At 48.3% G+C, this 12,158-nt stretch overlaps 1 protein-coding gene across 3 annotated transcripts in view; it reads right to left on the bottom strand.

Moving 5' to 3' along the window:
• INTS10 (integrator complex subunit 10) overlaps nt 1-12,158 on the bottom strand; it is a 457,110-nt gene that overhangs the window by 338,770 nt on the left and 106,182 nt on the right. The window contains exon 1 of one of the 3 annotated variants that reach the window (XM_085627600.1): nt 10,715-10,736. The exons of the other annotated variants lie outside the window; for them this stretch is intronic. The gene's annotated coding sequence lies outside the window, so the exon portion shown is untranslated. Of the gene's footprint in view, nt 1-10,714; nt 10,737-12,158 lie in introns of those variants that run through there. 3 annotated transcript variants of the gene reach the window in all.

Below are 12,158 nucleotides of genomic sequence, written 5' to 3'. Positions count from 1 at the left end.
TTAATTCAAACCTGCGGATCAGCGGATCAATATAAACTGCAAATAGCAAAGGCGAGCATGGACACCCCTGTCGGGTGCCTCTGTTAATCTGGAGAGGCAGTGTATGTTCTCCATTAATTCTAAGCTGAACTATAGGTGACCGATAAAGTGCCTGTATTGATTTAATGAAGCCTACCCCAATACCCCACCAAGCTAATGCGGCCCAGAGGTAGTCCCAGGAGACCCGATCGAATGCCTTCTCTGCATCTAGAAGGATAACCGACATAGGGTCTCCTGAGACTTCCGTTGCGTCCAGTAAGGTAATTATTTTACGAACATGGTGCGCCGTCCCCCTCCCTGGTATAAACCCATGCTGTGTAGGACTGACCAACTGTGCTATTATCTTGGAGAGTCTAATAGCCATCGCCTTTGAGAATATTTTGGCGTCCGCATTCATAAGGGTGATAGGCCTATATGAGCCTGGTTCCAGAGAAGGCTTGCCCTTTTTTAAAATCACCACCATATCTGCCCCGGCCCATGATTCTGGGACAGAATATCCAGACTGAGCCTGCAGGATAGTATCCACCAAATCAGGAATTAGTATATTTTGGAATATTCTATAAAACTCAGTGGGAATTAAATCAGGCCCCGCAGCCTTGCCAGAGGGGAGACTATTAAGAGCCACTAATATTTCCTCGACTTTAAAAGGTGCATCAAGTGCCTCCCTGTCCGGATCAGACAGGTGTGGAGGAGTTAAATCCGACAGATACTGCTGGATGTCTGAAGGAGCTCCTAGCTGATCTTTACTATATAATTTGCCATAGAACTGTCTAAAAACCTCTTTAATTTCGTCGGTATCTGTGACTTTACCTCCTTTACCGTCAGAGATCTCATTAATCCGTCCTGACGTTGTTCTCTGTCTAGTACGAATAGCAAGTATACGACCGACCCGCTCACTCAACTTGAGATTTCAGATGAAAGTATATGCAGGAAAAAAAAAAAAAAAACAACGAGTAATAACAGTAACGTTTTTTCCATAGTGCTTTAATCTGCAGTTTGCTGTATACCTCTCTAGTATCCAGCGTCACATGCAACCCTTTCTTTCAGCCTTTCCTGTCTTTTCAGTATATAGCATTTTTTCATTTTGGGACATGTAGGTTTAGTTGTGCTTTTAAAATGAATAGTACGGGCTCAAAACTCCTAGCACGCGGTGTTGTTGGCAGAAATCCAGGCAGGAGTGGCTGAAGGCAGGGCACAAGTCCTAAAACAAGTATTGGCATAGCCAATAGGTCTCGCCTTTGGGACCTTATAAGTATTTAGTTATGCAGCACAATATTATTGGTGCAACAACATCAACTGTTGCATGGAATAAACACTTATAAGATTCCAAAGGTGAGACCTATTGGCTATGCCAATGCTTGTTAAATCTGTTTACCAATATACCGCTCACCCTGACGAAGGGATTTTTTTACATCCTCCGCACGACTTTACTCAGACTGGTCTGGGGGGGGGCAAACAGGCCCGAGTGAGCTGGTCTGTCCTTACACGTGATTATGATAAGGGAGGGTTATGGGTGCCCGACCTGCATGTCTACGATTTGAGTGCTCAGGCACAGTATGTGTATTATTGGGTCAGACGGCATGCATTTACCCCTCATGTTGCAGTGGAGGAAGGGGATGCCTCCCCTGTTCCTTTACACAGTATGTTCACACACACGAAGCGCGGAATCCCGAAAACGGACATTAACACGATAAATACAACGATAGCTGCGTGGCAGGCGATAGGGAGACTAGCCCACAAACTACCCATATATGCATATAGAACACCATGCTGCGCTATTAGTGACTCACGAGGCAGGCTTGATGCGGCTCTTACAAGAGGCAGGCTTGCAGCTGATGCAAGATCTGTACCCAGAGGGGACATTCCATACCACAGACACCGCGCAATACGTACGCAGCCCCACACTGCTATTCAGATTCACGGTTCACAGACTTAGGCACGCAATTAGATCACACTATGTCACTTATCCCCTTGAGCCCCCCATACTGCACTCCTTGCAACTGGTCCTAACTACTCCCACAAATAAAAAACTGATCACTTGATTATATAGGACAATACGAGACAAGAGTTTGGATGGCCCAGACAAAGGTTGGGAGAGATGGAATGACAGTCTCATCTCCCCGATATCAGCGGAAAATTGGGAACATGTAAGGACAGACGGGTAAACTTTTTATTTTTGTATTTTTCTAAAACCTTTATTTAACAGATTCAGCATTGTAAAAATACACGCTTACATCAAATCAGAGCATCGTACACATAAGGCCATTTGCGGAGTACATCAATAGTGGGAAAAGCATTCAGACAAAAAACATTATATTGTACAACATGGCAAAGCACCTTTGGACAAAACATAACTATAGTATGTGTGGCATCACTGCAGAGGGAGAAGCAGGTCCGGCCGGTGGGAGAGGGGGGACAGGGAGGGAGAGAGCTACTGACCAATAACGGCAGCTGCCGCAGGCGGAGAGCCGGTGGGGAGCGTGGGAGAGGCAGTCTGGCTCGAATGTGATCGGGTGTGAAGGTACGTCACCAGGGGGCCCCATATGTCGAGCGGGCGAGACCTAGCAGGTATAAGGTCTCAGAATTCAGACAATAGGGTTTGACATCTCGATGCATCTTCAAGCCAGTGGGCGAACTTAGGCGCTGGCCTGCGCCCCCAGCACATGGACACCCTACACCGCGCAAGGACAAGCAGCATTGCAACCAATCGACGAGAGGCATCCGGGCACAACTTGACAACACCCAGCAGGCATAACAGTGAGTCGGGCTGGACCAGTAAGGAGGTGATCTCAGAGAGGGCGGCGCAGACCTCCCGACAGAAATCCACCACCTTAGGTCATAGCCAAGCAAGATGAGCAAAATCTGCAGCAGGGGCAGAACAACGCAAGCACCTGTCGCTAGGAATGAGTCCCAATTTATGTAGCTGAACAGGGGTACGGTATAGTCTGTGCAAGTATTTGAAATGTATGAAGCGGAGGCGGTAATAGGGAGATAGTTTCTTTGTCTGGCTGCAGCAATATAGTCAGTCGGCTTGGGAGATGTCAATATCAAGGTCCTCGCCCCACGCCACGCGGGCACGATCAGTGGAGATGGAGGAGGTCGACAACCTAAGGGTGTATAATTTGGTCACCAGTTTCCGGGGGTGAGGGAGGAATATATAAAGTCAAGAGAGAGCACTGAAGGTGGAGGTTGGGGAGCGTGGGGTATAACCCCCTGCAGATAGCCCGCAGCTGATAAAAGAGCAGTGTATCCATAGGGCCAGAGGTAGCAGGGAGAGAATCGAAGGTGTTTCCGGTGTAGAGATCCGCAAGTGTCCCCAGCCCCAGGTGGGCGTCATGCTTGGACATGCCGGATGGTTGAAAGGGGGGGAAAGCAGGGTGACGCACAATCGGCATAGTATTAGCCGATAGCATCGGAGCGTTAGAAAGAGGACGTAATCCTGACCAGGCCCAGCGCAAGGTCTCGACTGTGTCCACCGCAGCTCGTGTGCGACTGGCCGGAGCAAACGTGCCGGTGGTCAGCGGCCAAGTGGCAGCAAGATCCACTTTGACCGCGACGTGCGGCTGGTAAGGGGAGGGGTGGATCCAGAAATGTAGGAAGCTGGCCTGGGCACTTAAGGCATATAGTTTAAAATTGGGGGCGCCCATGCCTCCAGTCGACATTGGGAGAGTAATGACATAATATGCAATTCCGCGCTGCTTGCCAGCCCAGAGTAGAGAAATGATCAGGGAACGAATCTTACGAAAAAAATGGGCAGTTACTGGTATGGGGATATTCAAAAAGAGGTAAAGAAATTTCGGGAGGACTACCATCTTGGTGATGGCAATGCGCCCAGCCAGCGACAGAGGGAGCCGGTTCCAATGAGGTATTTGGACCCGAGCCAGTCCACCGCACGTCCAAAATTGGCCCTCCAAAGATACCTAAATAGCGGGTGGGCCAGAGGCCCATACAAAAGGAAAGTCCGGGGGTGAATGGCTTGGTGGCATCAGTAAGAGGGAGCAGCACTGACTTGCTCCAGTTCACCTGTATGCCGGAGAATCCACCAAACCGCATTATCTCCCGCACAAGAGGACTGAGATGGTCTTGGGGGTGGCAGACATACAGTGTAATATCATCTGCATGAGTGTGAGTGTGGTGTTGCCGGAGTCTGGCCGCAAGATGCTCCATCGCAATAGCGAAGAGCATAGGGAAGAGCGGGCACCCCTGCCGAGTCCCAAGTTCAATTAAAATGGGGTCAGAGACTTGTCCATTGAGCCGAAGGCGGGCTGAAGGGCGCGTATAAAGGAGTAGAATTTTGCGAATAAAGATATTGCTGAAGCCGAGACTCGGCAGATATAGAATAAGTAGGGCCACTCTAAGCCTTAGTGGCATCGAGAAGAGCAGCCACTGCAGGGAAGCTAGGATTAATCTGATGCAGGGCAGAGAATATCGTCCGGAGGTTATGGGATGTTGCGCGGCCTGGAATGAAATTGGACTGGTCCGGAAGGGCGATGAGGGGCATAAGGAGGAGAAGACAGGAGGCTATCAGCTTCACAAAGATTTTATTGTCCGCATTGATTAGAGAAAGGGGGCAGTAAGAATCGCAGCAATCCGGAGGTTGATCCGGCTTAAGAAGTGTTATCATTGCCTCACAGAGCGATGGCGGGAGGAGGCCATTATCGAAGGAGTCATTATACATGGCAGCCAGGAGCGGTACCAGGAGCGGGGCAAATGTCTTATAGAACGAAGCAGGGAGGCCGTCTGAGCCGGGGCCCTTGTCACTGGGCAAACTATTAATGGCAGCGAGTATCTCTTCTTTAGAAAAGGGCTCGTCGAGAAATTTACGATGATGGTCTTCGAACCAAACAAGGGAGATGGTATCAAAATATTGGTCGAAGTTCTCACGCGAAGGAGTGGAGCCCGCAGTGTAGAGGTGCGTGTAATACTCCATAAAGCACAACTTAATTTCCTCAGGGAAGGTAGTTCTAGCAGGGCCGCCGTCCTGAAGTGCCGCGACATACGATGCAGCACGGGGGGACGAAAGAGGTTGGCCAGAGTCTTGCTAGTCCAATCGTCCTCGCCGAAGCAGAATGCCCGGACCTCTCAGCCAAGGAAGGAGAGTTCCCTATCGGCCTCCTCAGCAAATTCGGAATGTTTTTCGCGCAGACGAGCAAGCGTCTCGGAGTTGGGGTGGATTGCCTGAGCAGAGTCCAAAGCCTTGATCCCAATTCTAGTTTTTCTAAAGTGGTGCGGCTGGAGCGGAGGACTCCAGATTGTTTCGAAATACACTCGCCGCGAATCACAGTCTTAAAACCTTCCCACAGAGTCGACGGCGAATCTGCAGAGCCGACATTCAAATCAAAATAGTTAGAGATCGCGGTTTGGATCTTGTCACAGAAGACGGAGTCGCGGCGAGAGTTCGGGGGATGCCGCCAGACAAAGGCCCTCTGTGGGGAGTTAGGAAGGCGAAGACAAAGCTGGACTGGTGCATGGTCAGAGAAAGTGCGCGCCATATTGTTAGCGGAAGTTAGCCAGGTGAATACGTCAGGGGAGGTGATATAAAGATCAATATTGGATCAGCAGCCACAGGCACCGGTGACGCAAGTTCCCTCGCGGGCCTCGGGCCACATGTGACGCCATGCATCGTACAGTGAGTTGTCGACTAATATCGACTACAGGAGAGCCGCAGAGCGCGAGTGTGAAGAGTAGGGGCCACAGCGGTCCAGGACTGCAGAAAGTGTAACATTAAAATCAACCCCCCCCCCTCTCCCAGAGGAGTGCCGCAGGGCCCAAAGACGAGATTAAGTGCCATATATTAGTGAAAAAATCAGGGTCATCAGAGTTAGGACCGTATACAGCAGCAATCGTCATTGGTTGCGAAAGTAGGGAGCCATGTAAAACAACATACCATCCCTCAGGGTCAGTAAGTACCTGATTAGTGTGCCATGGAAGCCCCCTACGTATCAAAATGGAGGAGTGCGATTCACCCCAGTGGCGTGACTGGAGCCTAGCAGAGGTCGCAGGCAACAGGTGAGTCTCTTGTAAAAGACAAATATTAACTTTGTGCCGGAGTAGGTGAGAATGAATGAGCCGGGCTTTGCGGTGGTCATTAAGGCCACGAATATTCCAAGTTCAGCATATGGTATCAGTCATACTGTGTGAGAGCAAAGAGGGATGGAGCGCAGGGCAGCGAACACGATATGTGGCAGGAAGCTAGTGCGTATAGCGGGGAGAGCATATTTGGGTAGTGAGAAGGCAAGGCAGCCACTCGGAGCTTGAAATGGAGCCAGCAAGTACCTGTAAGGAGGGAAGGTGTAGCAACAGGGGAGCAACAAGGATGCGAGAGAGGGGAGGCAGGCAGTGACCACCCAAAGGACACCAGTCGAAGGGAGGGTGGGGTGTCTTGCACAAGCACAGTGCATTGATCGGGTGCAGCAGTGATTTGATGCATACTGAAGATATACAAGGAATGAGAACATATAAACAATAACGCCTCAAGAAAAAAAATCACAAGGCAACCCAAAGAACCCACCCAAACAAACCCACCCACAGCATAAGGAGTGGAAGCATGAATCTTGCAATGTGAAGTCAGAAGAAGCCCAATAAACCACAAAAGCGCCTCTAAAGGAGGACACAACAACCCAAAGCCCATCCACCACCACCCACACCAACCCCCCAATCAGGTCGAGCAACCACCCACACCAATTCCAGGGGGCCCCAACCGGGAGGGGAAAAGTCAGCAACAGAAGTGGGAATCATCCCATGGGGGCATGGCAGCGCCCAGCATACTCCCCTGCCAGAAAAGGCAGGGTGGCCAAGCCAAAACTCTCAGCAGACAACAAAGGAAGTTAATGCAATACAACCAAGGACTAGCCAGTAAACCCAGTGAATAGATGCAGTGGTGAACAACGGCCAATTAAACAGTCAGGGGGCAGCCAAAAGAAAGGGACCAACATTGTGTTTTACAGTCTTATACAGGAAGACACGGGGCCAAGAGCAATTAAAGGATACATTTCAGTCATTGTCACTCATATTGGCTGCAACTGGGTCTTGAGAACTAGTTGGAGTGGTGTGATGAGAATGGTCCAACTGTTTAGCAAAAGCGAGGGGTCCTTTTGGATCCGGGAATACCAGGGTTTTAGATTCACAGTTTGGCCAGGTAGGCTAAAGAGTAGGACACTTCGTGTTTTTGCAAAATGCGTTTTGCGGGCAGGAATTCACGGCGGGCAGCCTGCACAGACAGGGTGTAGTTAGGGTAGAAAGACAAAGTATTACCTTGATGTCGTATCTCACCCTTCTCCCTGGCAGACCGGAGGACCGCGTCTCGGTCCCGGAAATTGAGGATTTTTGCAATTATCGGGCAAGCACGCAGTCCAGGGACAGGCCGAGGGAGCGGTGTGCTCTCTCCACGATAAAGACCTGGGAGAGCGCGTCACCAAACAGTTCTCATAACAGCTGCTCCACATAATCCTCCATCTTAGATATGTTAGTGGACTCCGGCATTTCAGTGATGCGGAGGTTACTACTGCGGGAGCCGGCCTCCAAATCTTTGTTCTTAGAACGAATGAGGTCGAGGATTTTGTCCATTTGGAGTAATTTTTAGCAGTCTTGGATGGCGGAGTCCTCCACATCAGACTCTCTTGACTCGACGTGAAGCAGACGGTTGTCACGGGAGTCCACCCTGGACTTGACCACGTCAAGGCGGGAAGTCAACTGTTCAAGCTGGGCGGCGATCTCAGACACCGCCGACTTTACTTCCAACATAATGCAGGTGCAGGTGAGCCACAGTGGTAGGGTTACAGGCAGCGATGTGCAATGAGTCTGCCAGATGTTGAAGGATTATAGGCTTGGCCGGCAGAGCCCACTCAAGGTGCGGCCATCTTGCAGCCGGCTAAGCCACGGCCCTCGACTGACGGGTAAACTTGCTTCAAATGGAAATTTGCGTATAATACATATTAAGTATATACATCAGGTGTATTATACGCCAGTGAGGTTACACCGCTATGCACAGCACGACTCTAGCCGTTGCGTGAGGTGAGGACAACACAAAGCAGACTTCTTGCACCTTGCTTGGGAGTGTAGAAAGGTGGCCTGTTACTGGTCTGCGGGATATCATAGAAATGTCGGGGTTGGAGATACAGTGCACTCCCCTTGCTTGGGAGTGTAGAAAGGTGGTCTGTTACTGGTCTGCGGAATATCATAGAAATGTGGGGGTTGGAGATACAGTGCACTCCCCTTGCTTGGGAGTGTAGAAAGGTGGCCTGTTACTGGTCTGCGGGATATCATAGAAATGTGGGGGTTGGAGATACAGTGCACTCCCCTTGCTTGAGAGTGTAGAAAGGTGGCCTGTTACTGGTCTGCGGGATATCATAGAAATGTCGGGGCTGGAGATACAGTGCACTCCCCGTGTAGGTTCATCGTGCTGTGTTCCACATGCGAGGGGGGTGGTGGGCTGATCTGTGCACCTAGCACTGCTAATGGCCAAACGTAGGGTAGCCATGACATGGGGAGGGAAATGGTCACCACAAACTGAACATTGGATTAAAGATCTTGTGTATTGTAAAGATAATATGGAGTTATAGGCGGAGGAATTGCCGCCAGCATCAAGGCCAAAGGATATATGGGAACCACTGAGACAATTCCTACATAAAAGGGCAACGGCGGATGCACAGAGCGATGTGGGTTCGATGCGACATATTTCAACGCTCTGCACCATGAAGACGCAGCATATTTATAAAGACAGTACAGTACCTCTATCTCTCAGTCCGACAGTACAATACTGATTGTTAAAGACGTGTGCTTTTATTGGTTTGTTATAATTTGATGTTTATTTTTAATTTTAATGTACAGGATCACCTTGCACGGTGGGATTGTGGAGAATGTTGCTTTTCTTTTTTGAAATGCAATAAAAAAAAATTTTTTAAATCACAGCGAATACAATCATATCACTTTTAGACAAAAACATACTGCCAACAATTAAAATTAAAATGTAGTCTACAAATGAATCGGCTCTTGATGTTTAGTGCATGTGCAAACAGTGGGAGTGTTACTCTGAGCCCTAAAATTTAACAGAATACAAAATCATTCTAGTACATTAACATCCACATAATTCCCTGTTTATTTGCTTTTAAATTACTTAGTTTAGAATCGGGAATTTTCCCAAGCATTCTGACACTCTTCTGATCCATTAAATCACAAATAAGGAACATATTTTTAACATTAAAATTACTCCGTATACGTAATTTCATGCTCGGTTTCTAGGACAGAATTATGCCTATTTCATACCAAATTTCTCTCAAGACATGGGTGTTCCTGGACGAATATACATATTAGAGAGCAGAATCCATGCTTTGAATATTAGGGACTGGTAAACAAATGAGTAATTTAATACATAATAATTTGAGGTTATCAGTAGTAGTTCGGTATTTCCAAGAAGGCAAACATTTAGTAGAGTTGAAGGCCTCGAGGTGGAGGGCCACATGGAGAGCAAGGGGCTGTTTACTAATGAGATTATAGTCTGGAAGGCCCTTTAAATGGACCACGTTTGCTGTGTGACATTATATACATATAAAAAATGAGTGTTGTTCCATAATAACTTTTTCTCGTGTTATCACTCCAAGCCCAAGCACTCTTAGTGTCCCATATTAATCTCTAGCTGGAGAAGTTTAAGAACGTGCCATGGTACTTCAAACACCTCAGAACCAATCACAAAATCCACTTTGACTGTGGGACGAACTCAAATTATTACCACCTGAGGCCTCTTGTATCATTAGCCTCACCCAGAGGGTTGTACTCTAAGCTTGGGCAGAGGCAGGAAGTGGCCATTGCAGAGCTCTTCCTCGACCACTGAACGCCTCAAAACATTTTAAGTTCTCTATCGTCAGAGGCTGAGGTGCTTCCGAAAGCATACTTAGGAGGGTACAATATCGCCAAAAAATAGAAACAGAAGGCTACATATAAAAATGCAATTTCTGGGTTTAGAGGAGAAGCTGGCCCTGAGAGTTCTGAACTGATCCGCATACTAAGCTCAAATGCAGAGTGTTAGAAGTTGGCCTGGTATATGCGGTCCACTAGTTATAGTGGGCACCTTGTACCAGTCCAAACAACCCTTATTGATGAATAGGTTAAAGACAACCTTTATTGAGAGCTATCCTAGTGGTAGCTATGGAGAGCAGCCTTCAGGCTAAGTCTTGAAGGAGTGTAAAGCAGCTTGGTTTACCAGATTATAACCTCTTGAATAACTAAATGAAAGGAGAACCACACCAGGTATATATAAAATATATGTATTTATTTCTAAACACTCTCTACTAACCTCTTTATGAGATTAGAGAACAAGGCATACAATATTACAGTACTAGAACGACAGTAAATAGCACAATACAAAGCGGGCTCCAAGGGTAAACCGAACCATATACTAAGAAAGTGGTATAACAACCACGACTTGACAAGACACAGTGCCTGGAGCACGGAGAATCGCTGGGACCCCAAGGAACCACCCAAGGTAGAGACACAGGGGACCCACGGGGGACGCATGCATTGTGAGAACACAGCCGCAAGCTCCGTACAACTCTATGGGAAAGTCGCGGTTGGGATTTTAAAGATTAAGGGCACTTAGGAGAGGACTTCAAGCAAACCCTTTGGAACATAGAAGGTTCTACGGCCAGCACCCTTGAGAGTACCGAGGTACCCGTGTTACCTATCCCAGGAGAGCCAGGTGCATAGGGGTCAAGTGGTGTCGGAAACACAGGTTGATTTCAATGGCGTGATGAAGTGCTGCTGCCGGGAAGTTGAGAAGTGTCTGGTGTGATCCAAGCCTGGGTCGGAGCTGAGAAGAACCTGAAAGCAGAGGGGACAGAGTCTGGGTCACTTCAGGGTGACAAGGTGTTTGACACCAAACACGACATGTTTTCTTGCAGCCATTTCAAAGTTAGCATTTACCGCAAGGTTATAATGCACTTAAGAGTATATGGTTGGCTGCATCACAGACCAACCCCGGAGAATAGATTCCGAAGGCTGCAGAGGGGCTCTGCTCATGCATGAGCAACCTCTCACACAAAACCAAGCACCCTGCCTTCAGGATTGATAAGGCCTGCCATAGGGGTGACTGATAGGTTTCTATGTGTAGTGATATAAGGTAGATATACGGAATCTATATCTAAGTAAGGGGTGCATACACCACCTTACACAGGCAGCTGTAGCATACCTGTGGTGTCATTTTGGAGGGCTTTACAGGGGTGGCATAATACATTCTGCAGCCCCTGAGAGGCCTCTGGGGTACCTATGCCCTGGGTATATAGTATACCATATACTTGGGACGTATAAGGCTACCCCAGAATCCAATCTGGAGTGTACCTAAAGTACTTGTAATCAATTTAGGGAGAAAACAGATAAACTGGGGTCCCCATTAGCAGGATCCCAGTCAAACTAAGTCGAAAACCTGCAAAACACCAGGCAAAAGGTGGGGGTAACCATGCAGTTAGATTCCACCTTCCTACACAGAGGACTCTGAACATTTGAGGAGGTTGATTTCCGGGACAGGCTAAATTTTATAAAGCACAGGCCTTTTCTTAGAAGTCTGTCTACATTTCTGTAGGAAAGTGCCCCTTTTGACATGCTCATGTCCCACGTTTTGCCTGGTATCTGGTGCAACTTTGACTAAAAGTGTACTGGGCTCCTGCTAACCAGGTCCTGAGTACCAGTGTTTTTTCCCTAACTTGTACATCTCTTCCACAATAGCCACCCCTTTAGGATCCATGTAAGTCCCTAGTAAGTGGTACCTCTGGTACCTAGGACCTTAGGACTAAAGAGGGCCCCTAAGGGCTGCAGCATGAATTGTACCACACTAAGGGGCCGCTCACCAAGCTCAATGGAAACTGCCATTGCAGCCGGTGTGCCTTGGTGTAGAGAAAAATAAAATGAAGGGTCGACATGGCACACAACCCTGTGTCCCATGCCAGCAAAACAATGCATGTGGTATAGGTAAGCCACTCCTACAACGGCCATCCTTACAGCACTAAGGCAGGGTGCACTATACTCCGTGTGTGGGCCTAACTGCCTTAGTGGACGTGTCCCTGTGATATCTAAGCAGAACCTTAGATATCACAAGTGTACAGGGAAGCCGAGACAAGTGCACAGGGAAG

The sequence above is a fragment of the Triturus cristatus genome, chromosome 2_1, assembly GCF_964204655.1.
Source record: "Triturus cristatus chromosome 2_1, aTriCri1.1, whole genome shotgun sequence".
In the NCBI taxonomy this organism is placed as follows: domain Eukaryota; kingdom Metazoa; phylum Chordata; class Amphibia; order Caudata; family Salamandridae; genus Triturus; species Triturus cristatus.
This window is presented reverse-complemented; position numbering and strand designations above follow the sequence as displayed.